Here is a 16,615-nt window from a genome sequence, read left to right on the forward strand (position 1 = left end):
TTTGATGTTTTTTGACATAAGCCCAGAAAGCCTCCAGTAGAGGAAGCGTTATTTCTGTTTCAGTTCTTATGTTTTCTCACCCCAATATTTTTTTTATCTCTGGACTCTCCCAGGTAAGTTTATCCAGTTGTGTTCTGTTGATGTGTTAAATCCCATTGTGCTCAGACTTAGAGTACTGTAATAGCTTAAGTATAAACATTTATGATCAATTAATGTAGATCATCCATTAATGAATTCACGTTTGCTTCGTGAACTGCAGAATATCCATTGTTTGTGAGAGAGTAATGTGACAGCCTTTTCATTGCAAGCCAATGCCTTTTTCTGTACAACCAAGATTCAGTCAGGATTGGAGTTGAGGATTATGCATGAATCGTCGTCTTTGTTTGCTCTGTGGCTGTTCAAAAACAGCAACCATAGTTTAAAACTGCATCAGAGTTCTTAAACCTAGTCAACTAAAACATAACAGCTAATGACATTGCTCATGTCTGTCAGAAAAGGCCAGTAGAGCCATGCTTTTTTAACTTTCTTCACTGCTAAGGTAGCTAGAAAAGGAACTTTCTACTGTGAATTTGGGGGCCTTATCTGCTACCTTCCTCCCCCCACTAAATTAGATTTCACATATAGGGGGAACTTTTTGGTGATTGTGAGTTGGTGGGACCGAAAAGGAATTGTTTGTGTCTTTTTGGCAAATGTTGATGTTACCCGATATTTGCTTTTCCTTCCACAGGACTTGTCCCAGCGGCCTCCTGTGTGGAGTGTGGACTGCAAGCAGGTGCTCCAAACTTGTGGCTGAGGTGGAGCAGGGCCTCCCAAACTGATCCATCTTTCCCACCAGAATCAGAGTGGCTGCAGAGGTTGTGTTGCGGCACTGTGTAGTGGTGCATTCCTTTCTTTTGTTCAAGTCTCCCCGTCACTTGTTGTTGCCGAGCATTGATGCTATTGGACACACAGTTGCAGCCACTTGTGTGCCTCCAGGTGAAGAGTAGGTTCTGTTCCACATTACTTGCTCCGTATTGTTTTTTTTTCTTTCTTTTTTCTGCCCTTTTTACCATTTCAGTGGCCCCATATCCACCCACTGACTCAGCACTGTGTCACCATTAAGGCTGTCAGAAGCAGTAAACCTACTACGCAAGTGGTGAAGACCCCATTTGCTTTGAATGTTTAGCTTTATCCTGACTGACTGTGGGGAATTCAGACATGAAGGAGGCAAGCCTGAGGGGGAATACTCTGTATAATATGCCTGAAGTCCTAATGGGATAGCACTATGAAGAAGTGAAGGAAGAAATTATTCCAGTTGAGTCTGGTCTGTCTAAAACCATTGACTCTTTTGTGCAGAGGGTCATTTTGGAGCTCCTAGACGGACAGTTGTTGATTTTGGCAGCTTAACAGTTAAAAGGGAAGAAGAATCTTCTGCCCAAGAGACCTTTGAACCCTAGGGGCTGCTGGAACAACCTGGGCCCTTGAAGGCTAAGTGGAAAAGGGATCACGCATGATTGCCTTCCTGAAATTGATGCATCTTGCATACCTTCCCTTGTCTCAGGACGATGGTATTCCTCGTAGTTCATAATTGAACTCAAGGTTGTTCCTTCCATGGCAAAGTCCATACCAAAAGATGAAAGAGAATGCTGGTGGTACACCCATGATTATTTTAAGGAGAACTTGGACCTCAGTAGATGTGGTGTCCATCTCCAGATGCCAAATGTTGTAGCATGGAGAATCTGAACGCAGGGGTTGCCTCTGATGTATTTTAGCTGGAGGATGTGTACCACCCCAGATTCTCTGAGTGATCCCAACTGCAAAACTGGCAGCCTATGTCAGTAGTAAGCTTTGCAGACTTGTGGACAAAATGGTCCTTGACTGTCTGAGGGGAGACTAACACCAGTAATTGATGGCAGAATTGTCACCTTACTGGCTTAGTTTGTCAAAGATTTCAAAAATGGGTTTGAGCTTTCACATGCCAGGATAAAATCCATGATGCATTGGGTCTCTAATCAAGATCTTTGAATTAGAGGCTCAGGCATTGAGAAACAAGACTTCTCCAGAAATCCTGTCAAGCTTACTACAACACACTGGCTGCTGTGTAACGTGATTGCACACTCTCTGCCGAAAGACAGTACTCTATCCTAAGTATTATGCTCTGGAAACTATGAGATCTGGCTCTTTCCAAATTAAGCCAGATTGCGGAGGGATGCCTATTCGGAGACCTTTATCTTAAGGAATTGGTATTGTTTAGAGGTATTTTCCAACTAGGGGTTGTGAATAGCCCAACACTACAGGAGGGGTAATTCTCCAGTTCTCTTGTGGGTGTCTTCATGTTGACAGGTGAAGGAGGAGGACCATTGTGTCTGAGGCTCCTTTAAAGGAGCTTCCAACATCCTTGAAGGCTGTGCAGGTAAATATAATCCTTTTTTTTAAAAAACATTCACATATTAGTGCAGTGATCCTTTTCATGATCATTTCATTAAGTTCACTTAATAAAGTTGATCTCCCTTACTTACCATTGCAAATATGAATTAGAGTTTTTCGAGTAGTCCCACTATCTGACCCAGACTCTGTACACAGACACCTCATTTGTATTACAAAACTCCACCCCATCTTTGCAAAAACTGCCTCTGCCTACCAGTGCTTGGCAGTCTCCCTCTTGCCTACTAATAGTCTGATTCTGACAAGGGATCATGTTCCTTAACCTCATCATTTTGGGGTTCATAGTAAGATTATAGATTTTTCGCTTCCCAAACTGCGAGGCAGATTGACGTCTTGCTTTCTCAGGCAGCATTGCTTGATAAGGGCCTATTCAATTCCCCAAGTGGTAACAGGATTTCATATAAAATTTTATGGGACCCCGAGACAAGAAAAGAGACCACAATCTTTCAGTTTTTCAGGAGTGTGGGGGACCTTTGTAGGCAAGTAATTAACAAAAATTGAAAAAAGGGACAACAGTGCAAACAGTCCTCCATTCAAAAGACTTCTTGAGCAACCACTTCCTGGAAAAAAAGAACAAGGGGCAAGTAAGGGTGATAAACATCAGGGTGTTCAGTGAGTTGGTGGTCTATGGATGTTTGCTTTGGCAAGCAACTGGAAGGACAGTTTGGTCTGAAGGTCATGTGCATAACTAGAATCTCTTTGGCACAATGGTACTTAACCCAACTACTGAAGCCAGTGATGGAGTTTCTGAGGTTAAGGTGGGTCTGTCTGCCGGTCTATCTCGATAATACTCCCCGGATGGATCACTGTCAACTGAAGCCGAGAGCTCATTTGAACAGTACAGTCTTTTCCAGGATCTAGAATTTGAAGTCAAGGAATTTCCATCAGCAGCTTTGAGCCTCCCTATGAAAGGGTGAGAAATATCAGAAAGGAACTACAAAAAAAATTCATACTCAGTCTGGTAATTTTTCCAGGATCACTCTGCTACAAGGCCCTACAGAACTGAAGGAGTTTTACCTCTGGAAAGGCCTCACATATTTGGAGGTAATTGCCCTTTCCAGTGACACCAGGATGGAATGTTTTTGGGTGGCTCCTAGACTTTACAGAGGACTAGAATGGATGGGCCATTTTAAGGTCCGGCTTAGAATTGGTAACAGTCCGATGCCAGTCGCAGGGATGAGAGACTAGACTTGGGGATATTTACACAAGGTAGATCGTCAGAAGAAAAGCTAAAACTTTACATCAATTGCTTGTAGATACTTTTGGGAGTTTTCCCCAAAGACAAGATGCCCTGTTTCATCCTGTTAAGGACCAATACCATATCAACAGTGAGAAAGACCATATACCTGGAGAGGCACCCAGTCCAAGATGCTAACAGAGTCAATCAATAGTTTTTGGTATTTCTTCCTGGATAACAGTTTTCTGTCACGGTGGAGCATTGGCTAAAGTGACAAATCTGGGACTCAAAATCTCTTCAAAATTCTAGTGATTCTAAGCTGGACCCTCAAGTATTCAGAGTTAATTGACAAATGGGGCTTGTAAGGTGGATTTTTTGCCTGAGTGTTAACTAGCCAGTTGCAGGGATACTTAAGTTGAAGGCTGGATCAAGGTGTGGAAGCAGTCATTGCTTTTCTACAGAACAGGCCAGGAATGGTGAATTCCCCCAACCGCCATGCAATGATTGCCAAGGTGTGTGCCTAGGTGAGGAGATAGTTGGCTGTCCAGATTCTAGTAATGCCAATTTGGTGATTTATTACCAGTCCTACAGAAACGTACCTGGGATTTTCTGATCCATTTCCCTGCCAGGCTCTGACAATTCTAACAAATTGTTAGGTATAATCTCACCGATTGGCCCTGGGTGGGTCTCGTCAGCTGATTGTCTAGAGGATTACAGTGGATGGTGGGAGATGCCAGTACTTTGAGAAAAGTTGGTTTGTTCTTATGAAGAGCCTAGTCAACAAACATGTTCTAGAGATACAGGTCTTCATGGAGACATTGGTCACGTTGGTGCCTGAAGAAGGATTTGGATCCCAATGATGGGGCAGAGGTTGTGCATGTGTTAAAATTTCTGTCACTGTTAGCAGAATCTGACCTGGTCTACCAGACAATAAATGCTTTAAGATAGTAATCTCAGGAGGCCGTTTACAAATATAAGCACTTCATATGAAAGATCACCATAGGGGAATGTAGACTGTTGCAGGATGTTAGGCTGTCTTTTAACACTCAACAGAGGTATTGTAGTCTCTGGGATGCGACTGTGGTCCTAAATATTAGTTTTTTTACTCTTGTGGTCACAGAATGAATTCCTCCCTTGGAAAGAAGTGTCTGTGAAACTGTGTTTGGCCTTAAGTTTGTTTTTTTGGAGATGGGTGCTGGATGTTGGGATACTGGACATCTCTGGTAGGATGTTCACTTCAGAGTGAGTGACTTTTAACTGTTGATAGGAGGCCCATATCGAATACACATTTTGTTTTGTATACTGCTTTCCTGGACTCACGGAAATTGTGCATAAGAAGGTGTATTAGTGCATGTGAGCACATGATGAGCAAATTGCACTCACCCTGGGTTAATTGTCTTGTGATCTCAATCAAGAAACCCTTAGCAGTGTTTTCCTATGCTGTGATCACTAGCTTGGTTTTCTGGATCATGCAGAAAGCAGGACGTGGTACCTCTTGTTTTGGCGTGTATTTAGCTTGGGAATAATAACCTCCAAAACGTTCATGTTAGGAGGTGACTGAAGGACTTTCTGAATGTGTCTGCTTGGTTGTCTGAATCCACCTTGAAACACTTCTAATTTAAATAGCTGTAGAGTTGCCTTCTTATTGATGAACAAGCTTTGAACATGCATAACCCTCACCTCCTGTCATGACATAGAAAGTAAAAAGTCCTAGTTTTCATAAAGGAACGTTTCAATCCTTTAAAGGAAAGAGAGGCAAAAATGATTCCACCTGGTTATATACTGTTTTATTCCTACCCTTCCCGTGCTATAACATTCTTAAGGTGAAGAATTATTCTTTATATTGTTCAACAGTTGATAAATAGACTGTTAACAGTGGGTACAGTTGGTTGATAATATTGCTTATTGTTGAGCTGTTTTGGACAGAGGTTATTGTCATCATGCACGATGGTTACTGTATGTTTCAATGATGGAATGTTTGTTGGGTTCTGTTTATTTCATTTAATCTGGCCCATACGCAGGAGTCAAATTGGCAAACGTTGTATTGGAGTATTATGTGTTTACTCAAAGAAAGAGAAGCCGGATGGCTTCTACTGGACTTTTGTGACCGAATAGAACTTATCATTGGTTGTGTTTTTAGAGACCAATTCATTTCAAAGACTCTGGGTAATGTTCTTAATAGACATTAAACTAATCATCATGAAAACTAAACATTTTCCTTCCTCTATAAGGACTTCCACTTCCCCTATTGAGTTGCATTTTCATGCTTAGTAGCCAGCTAAAGCTTTGTGATTCTTGTATTATTTTCAAATTTATAACAATGAATTTTTGGTCTCACGCATACAGCCAGACACCATTTGGACAGTATATTTTAAATATCAGCTGGTCAGCAGACTTTTCGGTCAATGTTGTCCCTTCAGTGGACAGAAAAGTGGGCCATGCATTATTTGATAGAGCATCTGACTATAACACACCTTCCCAGAATTATGTAGTTCTTGGTCTAGCACTTTTCAGAGGCTATTAGAGGACGTGTCTTGTTCCCTTTTATGGTCCAGCCAGATTATAAGAAACCAATGACTAAATTGTTGCAACTATTAACTGATTAACCTCTTTGAGAACGTCAACCTTTGTCTTAGACTTTACTCAGAAATCATGGCATTTCTCTGAGGTGGGTAAGCTGAAAACCTCTGTAAAGTTCAGAACTACCTTGTCTTAAACATCGTGTTCCTTTGTCTAACTTGGACAAACTTTTCTTGTTAAAACTGTTAAAAATATCTTATGTGAAGTATGTTCCTCCTGCTACCATGATCGGAACTGGAAGGTATTTTTATGCTACTAAGTAGCTTTTTTGCAATCCAAGTAAAACTGGATAATTCATTGTGCAGCAAAAGACAGGTGCCTTTTTCCGGCCTGCAAAGACTTATCAGTCTCATTTTGCATTGTTGGTCTGCCAAATCATTTGATCCTCCTTGATGGTAAGGTGTCCCTGGTCTTCCTCTTCATGGTTTCTTTCAAACTCACCTTAGGAAGTCTCACATACTCTGCTTAGCTTTAGGTCAAGTTCTCCTTTAGCACCTAACCCCCAAGACTGTTGGGGGTTATGAACTGTTGTTACTGGTCTGCCCTTGAGCGAATCCTATTCACCTCCACAGAGACCTTTATCTCTAATTGTAGCAGAAATCATAGCAGCCTATACAGAGCGGAAAATGGAATTGAGGAGAGAGAAAACACAGATGCATGGCTTGTCACATTTCCTTTGATATTTGCTTCTGGATCTCTGTAATGAAACAATGCCAGTTTAGAAAAATAACTTTGTAACATAGAAGTTGTATGCAATCCTTTTGGCTAATTACCTCAAGTAGCAAGGTTTGTAACTCAGCCCTTTCTTCTTTAAGTTTAATGCATTTTTCTCTCTGAAAATATAAGAAAATAAATCCTTACTGTGTAGTCCTTACATAAGACTCTTGTGGACTTACTATAGAGTTCAATGCACATAAGTTCAAAATGAGTTCCAGTCTTGTAAATCCAGAGACAAATTACGACGTATGTTGTTGACGATAAAACAGTAGATATGCAAAGTGCAAAAATAGGAATGTGCAAAAACCTACAAAATGTGATAGAAACTAGTGAGCACACAGAATAGGTGCAAATATACAAGACCTTGAAAATGATAATCATGAAAATGATCTGAGTAGCAGGATAGTGCAAAAAGTAGGAAGCCAAAAGTTCCAATTCTACTCTCCTTCTGCAATACACTGGCTCCACAAGATCCTCTGACGACTGCAGACACAAACTGCTTTAGGAAGCGATGAGGCTTTGACTTTGTTCTCCTTTTATATGTCTTATTGGAAATCCCACTTTCGCAAGATACAAGTCTGTTTTGTTTCAGTCATGGCATTCACTGCTGCACATGCCAGCTTTCCTGCAAACCTGAATCACTTATATCTAGCTCTATAATTTTGGTAAGCATTTAGCAAACACCGGTTGTACTTGTTATTACCTGTAACTCAACAATTATTAACAGCACTATATTGTGTTATCATGACAAAGACGTATTAAAAAAATAAGGGAGAAGGTTGCACCTGTCCTCTGCCACAGTCTGACTCTAGCCTTAGCTTGTGTCATGGTTTCTTCTAGTATTTAGGAGTACATTATAGTGCTGCTGCTGAAGAAGCCTTTGGCACACTCAAAGATCTTTGCCAATTTTGTCCCTGAATCCTTTCTTCCTCTTTCTCTAAATATTCATAAAAAATCCAGTGAACATTCAGCTCCCCAATTTTCTGGAAAGCTCCTTGACTTTGAACTCTGCAAAAGCCGAATTTGCCTGTTGCAGCACTGGACAATAATGCAGCCTTGATCAATTTATCTAGAAAATTGGCTACATCAGATAGAGACTACTTTGCAGGCCCTTATTGATTCCAAATGTATCTCAGTGACTCGTTTCATTCCACCATTTGAGGCCACTTCTAACTCACTAAATAGAGATAGTCTCAAGGTTCATCATTGAGCTTCGCCTTATTTCCGTGTAACATCATTAGTAGCTCTTATTTGGTTTTAAAGGTTTACCTTTTTTGCATAAGTGGACGACGCAGGCTGGCAGCAAGAACAAGACTGTTGGCCAGATCGAGAGCTGCATGATAAACTGTTGCAGCAGGAATTTTTGTAAAGTAACGAGATATTGTTGCCATTATGTCTTCATGTTTGGAGCTATGTCTTCCAAAGGGCCTCATTTATCAAATCCAGTTGGCATAGAATGCAGCTGCAAGCAGGCTCATTGTCCTTCGTCTTTCGCACTTTGTTTTCACATCATGTGGAAAAGCGTAATTGTCTCCTGTTGAGAAACTTTTCCTATTCAAGACCTGGCTCATTGCATGGCCCATGGCACTGGCCTGCTGTTTCTCTTAGGCCCTTTTGTCAGGCCACACTGAAGATTCCGAGAATGTTGCACATGAATCTTTGGCCTAACCAGACACTGAGCTCCGGAACAATCACCTGCCGCCCTCAACACTGTCCTGGATCCCTTGATGTTTCATAAACAGTTAAAAGTGATGCCTACAGTGTGATGGGTTAGTGTCCCTAGGGTACAGAATGCTAAACAGCGAACCTACCACAAAGTAGCATTAGACAAAACCTCTAATGTCCATGCTTCATCGTCAGTGAGATGTGAAGCATTGTCTAATGCTGCAGTATTGGAGCTAACAATGATGTGTGTACCTAAATGAACACTTATCAAACACAAGTTTACATATCAAGAATGATACAAATCAGAACATGAGAATGAATCTTTCTGGCAGCTATTTGACTGCTATTGTACATAAGGCCATCTTTTGTTGTATTGTATCATTTGTAGCATCTTCCCAAGCTCTGGAGCATGCAAATAGATTACGCCACATGCATGTTGTAGTGGCGCTGATCAACATATGCTTTCACTTTGCTCTTATGAGTAGCGTTGGTGTCACGAAGTCTGTCAGCTTTCACTGACTGATCTGATGTCCTGTGAGGGAGCTTTGTTCTGATGGCTCTCCCAAACAGCATGATAGCTGGGCTCTCACCCACTGTGGAGTGAGTAGTTGATTGATAAGGGCCTGGCACATAGCTTGGCATAAATTGATTCATTGCATGGACGCTTGTTTGATTACCCTCTTGAGGGTGCCCATAAACCTTTCGGCTTAGGGCCAGAGGGGTGTACTCTTTTGGTGTTTGACGTTGAATCATACAATAAGCTCTTTGAACTCTTCGTTGTTGAAGGGTGGCCATTATTGGATTTGAGGATCTCTGTGATACTCCAAGTTGCAAACATGCCATCAAGCCTTTCTTTGACTTTATTATGAGCTGTCAAGGGCAGTGTTTCCACCAAAGATAAACAGGAATATTTGTCTGTGATCAGCATAAGATGCTGTCGATCTCCTAATGGTCCAAAGAAGTCAACTGCGACTCTCCCCAGGCGTGGGCAGAAAGGTCAGACATAGTCACAGGGTGCTGCATCACCTTGGGGGACAGGCAGTTGCAGATGTGGCATGCTTTCAATATCTTTCTACTCGCTCATCTAATTTAGGGAACCACACTGTCTCTCAATGCTCTTTTGGTGACTACAATGCCACAATGTCCTTCATGGGCCAACTCGATAACCCTTTTCCTTAGGCTCTCAAGTATGATGATTCTTGAGCCTATCAGCATTATGCCTTCTTGTGTCATAGCTGACTCATCCTGTACATTTTTGATCTTTTGGAATTCAGTATTATCAGCCAAAGGCCATGCGTGTCATCTCCATGATTGTGTCTCAATGAGATATTTGACAATAGTCATGTTGTGGTCAGTGTTGGTGGCAGCAGTGATTTGATCCACACACAGAGCTGCTGGTGTGCTTGACTTCACAATAAAATTGAGATATTCTTTGGTCGTCCTGGATGTCATACTAGAACAATGTAGTGGCGCTTGTGAAAAGTAATCTGCTGGGTTCTGATCCTTCCCAGGTTTATGTACAATTTCATAGTTGTATTCTTGCAGTCTCACCCCCCCCCCCACCTTTCAGTGCGTGGAGGCATCTTAGCCTTCGGGTTTCCAAAATAGTGAGCAGCTCCTGGTGGAGCATGATGATAGTAAATTGTTTCCCAGTAGAGGAATACATGAAAATGTTTGCAGGCCCGCATTACAGCCAGACTCTCCTCATCTAGCTGAGAGAAGGCACGTTCTGTTTCAGACAGTCTTCGATTGGCATGGAACACAGTGTCGTTATAGTATTCAGATAGCTGTTGTGTTGAGAAAGGATTGCCTCCAGGTCCACCGGGTTTGCATCTATGTGACCTTGGTATGCAGGTTGGGGTTAATAGGCCATTTTAGTTGCATTCTCAATTGCATGTTTATCTTTGAAACTCTAATCGTATTCAGGGGACTACTGAAAAGGAACATTCCGCTTTGTCAGCTCTCTCAATAGGGCACCAACTGTGGCAACATTGCAAATGTATCTTGAGCAGAAACTAGCCATGCTAGAAAGTATCCCAGCATGTTAAAATCTTGAGGGGGAAGGTGGATAGTGCTTGCACCTTGTCTGGATGTGAAGTCATTCCCCCATCAAAACATATGTGCCCAAAAAACTTAAGTTTAGTCATGTGAAATTCACATTTCGCTGCATTTAAAGTGAGATCTGCATTAGCAAGTAACTGGCACACCTCAGGTGAGGGCTCGGTTGTATTCGTTCTGGTTTCTCCCAAAGACCAGTATGTTGTCACTCTAACTGAAACTATGTGTAACAGGTTGGATTACTCTGCGGATATCACCCTAAAATATCTCAGCTGCCGAAAATACTCCAAGTCTCGGGGCCTGATTAAGATTTTGGCAGTCAGGATACTCAGTCACAATGGTGACAGATATCCCATCTGCTAAAATATAAATCCCATTATTTCCTATGGGATTTAGGCTTCGACGGACAAGATAGCAGTCACCGTTGTGTAACCCATCGGTTGAAATCTAAAGCAGGCTCTTAGTCTCTTTTATGTGAACAAACCAACATGGGTGGAGAAGATGGTAGTATATCTGCAGTTCGATTCTAACTCAAGTTGGTTATACCCTTTGTTCAGGTTAAGACGGGAAAAGCCTTTAGCTCCATTCAGTTGCCAGGGTCATGTTCACTATACAGGACCAGGGTATCTCTCCCTCTAAATGGCTCTGTTTGGCTGGTGCATTTCAACACAAATGCGCACTGCTCATTTTTTTTCGGTACAACTACTATAGGCAAAACCTTTTAGTCTGGCCTATGGAACGTTCAGTGATGTTAAGTTTCAAAAGATATTGCCAACTCTTTCTCTACAGCTTCTCCCAGATGAAAAGTAACTCTACAGTGCTTCAGGGCAACCATACAAACGTCTTTGTTGATGTGAAGCTGTACTTTCATTTTCTTGAGTTTTCCCAAACCATGAAACGACAACAGGAATTGGCTCTCAATCTCAGGCTGAGCACAGAGGTTGTAGTTGAGAGATATTCACTCCATATCAGCCGCTGTGGCAAAACTGAGCAAACGTACACCAGACGAGGTTCCTTGTAGAACATGAATGATGGCCCGTACTGTGTGTTATATTACTGCTGTGAATGACCCTTGCCTTTTTAGCGAGCGGTCTAGAAGCTACCCAGGTGTAAACCTTCATGTCAGAAGGAGTAAGGCGTGGCACAGGCAAGAAACTGTTGACTTTTTCCACTGGCATGATATTAATTGACGCCCCACTATCAATGATGAAAGATATGGGGTGACTGTTTACTTTCATGGTTATTCTAGGACACTATCCAAACAAAGTTCAGCACTTTATTTGGTGAGTTGTTTTTGAACTTCGGTCTTCTTCACAGTCAGCTAACCCCACATGTGGATGCCATCTTTTGGTGGACATCACCAGCACGCACCCTTCTTCTTCGCTGGTACTCAATAGCATCGTTGAAGAACCTTTGTATGATGAATTTGATGATTGATTTTGCTAGGTCCCTACATAGTTGATGTTTTTTGGTTTTGTGAGCATGGTGAGAGTGCTTCTGGTACATTCTCGCATTCATCTTTTCTTTTTGTCTTGAAGCACTTGATTTTTCTTTAGCGCAACATACAGTTATGAAATGGTTCTCTATCCCACAACACTTACAGATTTGTCCCAGGGCTGGACATTTGTCTTTATGGGCAAATGAAAATCCACATCAGAAGCATACTGGTGTTCTCTTCTACGCCAACTTATATGCATATGTTTTGTGCTTGTGCTTGTTTTTCATGCTCAACGCTGATTCATTGTGTACCGGCCCTGCTTCCATGTCAGCAGCTTGTCGTTCTGCTCATTCCTCTGCTTTTGCAGACATCAACATTTTCTCTAAATTGAGTCTCTCTCAACATGCGCCTTCTAAAAGAATCTGAAATGCAGCCATTGATGATTCCGAGGCATATGATTTAATCAGTAAAGTCACAGAACTAGCAGTGTTAAATATGTGCGTCAAGTCTTTTAACCAGCTCATCCATTGTTTCACCAGTCTGTTGTTGTTCTTTGTTGAAGATATACCTTTCATAATCAACATTCGACATTGGGATGAATTTGGCCTCCAGCCTTTCGATACAATGTTGAGTCAGTCTGTGAATTTATTTTTGGTACTTCCTTCACTCCATCACCTGCAAGGTTTTTCAGATGTTTAATGATTGTCATAGCTTCCTTCTCAAGCGCATCTATAAAGTAATCGAATGTTTCAACCCACGCAGCCCACCTATTGTTTGGATTTGTTGAGTGGCGAATTAAAGGACTCTGCTGCATTGTATTTCGTGCTCCCTCCTGCTGCCATGTCTTTGCACGCAGGGTTCAAATGATTGCGCTGTACAGGGTAACTCTGAGAACCCTTGCAAGCTTCAGAAGCATGCAGAGGCCTGTGTCTCAGTACGCTTCAATCACCCCTAAATGTGAGTATACTGTCTGTTCCTCATACCTTGTTGGCGTTCTGGTCGTTTTCATGCTTTGTCTGAATAGTTGCTTTATGTTCAGGGTGCAGCGTCTCTGCTGACAACCTCACCGGCGGTATTGACGGGTGTTTTGAATATGCTGCTCTGTAGGGCCATTGATTGATTCTGAGGCTGAGTATGGTTTGGAGTGCTAGTTTCAAACTGGTTTGCATTGATTCTGGGCACATTCTGCATGCACACGCAATTTGCCGTACCTGCAAACTCTCAGGGGGAGCAGTCTTGTTTTCCATGGGCATGTTATCACACACCTTTGTCGCCAGTTGAAGCATCTTCCCCATCCCTGGAGCATGCAAATAGATTATGCTTGCTGCGGTTGAGCATATCTTTATTATCCAACATCCATTCACACATTGCACATTACGTCATATTTCACTGAGCCACACCCTTACACCTCCCCGCATATCACTTAGTTCCTGTTCAGAGTGCGCCCAGCACCACAAGGATCCTAGTGCGGACAGCATCAATATGCTACATTATTCATATATTACTATTATTCAGCTTTTCATTCAGTCTCCTCTCGTAGGTCGCTAAGGAATGAAGAGGTAGAGTTGCCACCTTTCTAAGTAGAAGAAAAAAAAACAAAAAAAAACACTGCCCATTTATTTACATTTTGCAATTCTGGAACAGCCAAAAGCTGGTAGGTGAAAAATATTTTTTTCTTAAACTTACTTTATTAAAGTTTTAGTCGTACAAATACAATTATCATTTAAGAGCTTCATGATTTATCATTTCCAGTCTCAAGCAACAATTTGCATTGTGATCAACAGTACTTGGCTGTTTAGCTTTCACTAATGACCGAGCTGACAAAAATCTCTGGAATGCACTTCTCAGTTCAAAGAAGACATTTATTATTATTTCACCACGAGGTTCATAAAAAACGAGTTTAGTAGATTGAAAGCACACATTTAAAAACAGTCACAACAATGGAAGGGAAATACACCAGAATGATTCTCAACTGCAATGTACACAGCTAATATATGTAGTTACATTATATTATCATTGCAAAGCAAATAATGAAGTAAAAATTAATCACCGTAGGGCCTGCCAAGCTCTTCATCTTTCTCATGCCAGCAAGAAGATGACCCCGTTCAACTGCGAGAAAGAGATATCCACCCTCCCAGGACAAGTGTCAGGCATTTGATGTCTAATCCTGACCGAGGTCTTGGAAATTTCACCGCTACTGAGCAGGGCCGTATTTTTATATCTTAAAGAACCAGAGAAGGGCTTTCTGGAAAAACCCCTCCCATAAAAAATAAATATTCAAACATGCTGGCTAATGTAGGTCAGAGTTGAAAGAAACAGGTTGGAACTGGCCTGTTTCCCAAATTCTCTCTCAAGGCCAAACCGTTCCCTACTTGCACTAAAAAACATCAGTCTGGTACATTCTTATCGTGCTGACTGCCTACCTCCTCCATATTATGTTCCTAGCACTTCAGTGAGAAAGAATACGAAAACAAGCACAGTTTACAATGTGAAAAAAAATATGGTCAGCCTTTAACCTGTCAGTGTCTAACGCTGCGATAGTCAGTAGGCAGCTAAACTGAATACAAAATGTAGTCTGCAATTGGTGAACACTAGACAACTAATCCAGGTGCAAAGTGGTGCAACACAAAGTCAGTGGTCAAAAACACATATTTCACTACAATGGCCTACAGGGACGAAAAGGCAAAGTTAGTAGGTGAACGTCTCCCCTCCAGCCCATACTGTATCGTACTGACTTGAGTACCACATTATTGATTCATATGAACAAAATATAACCAAACTAGGCTAGCGTAGTAAGTGGAACAGTGGATGTAGAGATAACAGGGACTTATTGCTTCACTTCGGAGGGGCCAGCAGGCAGATGGCACTCCTTCTTCCAGAGGGTGAGCCCCATTAAACATGGAGTAGATGCAATGCTTTAAGACACAGGCGGCAGGATACCAGCGGAAGACCCCTTGATAGGAACTGCACCAGAGGACCCCAGATATACTCAAATCCCCTTCTAAAGTCTGTCAATTTGTCCGCCAAGCACTCCATGGAGAAGAACTGCCACAATCTAGTATGCCACAGTGCTATGGGTGGGGTTTCAGGTTTCTTCCAATATGAAGCCAAAGTCATCATGGCAGCACCGAGAGCCACCCACATAATGGAGCGGTCTCCCATTGTTTGGTGTTTCAGGGCTGGGTCCCCCATACCTAGTAGGACCTGTGTGGGGGATAGGGTATCCCAACATTTCTTTGATTTGTGATAAGATTTCTTCCCAGTAGGGTTGAATATTTGGGCATTCCCACCATATATGCTGAAAGTCCCCCAGGAGGCCACAGCCTCTTCAGCATCTATCGGATGTATGGTGAAAATTTTCAAAAAGTTGTTCTGGGTACAGGTAACAGTTGTAGAGTAATTTATAATGTGCTTCTCTCACACCCATGGAGTGATTGTATTTAGAGATGTCTCGAAAGAGAACATTCCACTGCTTCTCCTCCAATGTTGAGTCCAGGACCTGTTCCCAAAACGTGATATTAGGGGGGGGGGGGGGGGGGAGTGTAGATGCGGTGTGCAGATATCAGCAATTTATACAGAGTGGAGATGCCTCCCCTCGCCACTCCCCCATTCGTACACATTGTTTGATCAGGAGCAGTTCCCTAGTGGCCGCCAAAACGTATATGAGGTTGAGTTACCCAGTGCTTTAAATGTATGTAATGGAAGTGTTCTGATGGAGGCAATTGAAAGTCTCTGCAGCAGTTCTCAAATGTTAGGATGTTGTCCCCATGGTATAGGTCTGAAATCCGTAGACACCCTCCCTTACGCCACTTGTCAAATGGTCCTGGTCTCAAGGCCGTGGGGAAGGCCGCGTTATAGTGAATGGAAGTGTATGGGGAGGGGAAGGTCATCACTCCATAGGTCTTTGTCACTGGTTCCCAAACTTGCTCAGGTAGGCATTCCTCTGCCGGTCTTTCCTAGGTTTCCAGAGTATATCGCAAATGATCCGTGCCACCAGGGCACCGTCCATATGGAGCCATAATTTGTCTGACGCCCGCAGAGACCACTCGGTGATGATGCGAAGCTGGGTAGCTTTGTAGTAGAGTTGAAGGTCCAGGAGAGCCTATCCCCCTGTTGCCTTAGGTCGTGTGAACAGTTTATTCTATAGTATGGCCCTACCTCCTGCCATATGAACCTCGTAATCTTTGTATGAGCTTCTGTAAAGGAAGTCGAGGAAAGGGTGGGGGGGCATTGCTTAAAGTCCTTCCGCAGGCTTTTGAGAACAGGGGGAAGTTTGCTTTGTATAAATCGGTGACTTAAGGGCTAATTTTGATGCCTAGATAGGTGATTTCTTTCTCAGCCCATAGGAAGGGTGTTTCAGTTGCTATCTCTCCCATCTCGGTTGGTGGTATCGTCACATTAAGCATATAGGATTTCCCTTTGGTGACCTTGAAACCTGATACTCGTTCGTATACCACAAGTTCATTTTGGATTGCAGGCAGGGTCCTTCGGGGATCAGTAACAAAGAGAAGGATGTCTGTGAGATCTTGAGTTGCTCACGGCCGAACTGAAATCCC

General features: G+C 42.4%; 1 protein-coding gene across 3 annotated transcripts in view; it reads left to right on the forward strand.

The window, feature by feature from the left end:
* The window catches only part of MSH3 (mutS homolog 3), a 1,766,808-nt gene that overhangs the window by 253,867 nt on the left and 1,496,326 nt on the right, over nucleotides 1-16,615 (forward strand). The gene's annotated exons all lie outside the window — the stretch shown is intronic.

This window comes from Pleurodeles waltl, chromosome 1_1 (genome assembly GCF_031143425.1).
Source record: "Pleurodeles waltl isolate 20211129_DDA chromosome 1_1, aPleWal1.hap1.20221129, whole genome shotgun sequence".
Classification (NCBI taxonomy): domain Eukaryota; kingdom Metazoa; phylum Chordata; class Amphibia; order Caudata; family Salamandridae; genus Pleurodeles; species Pleurodeles waltl.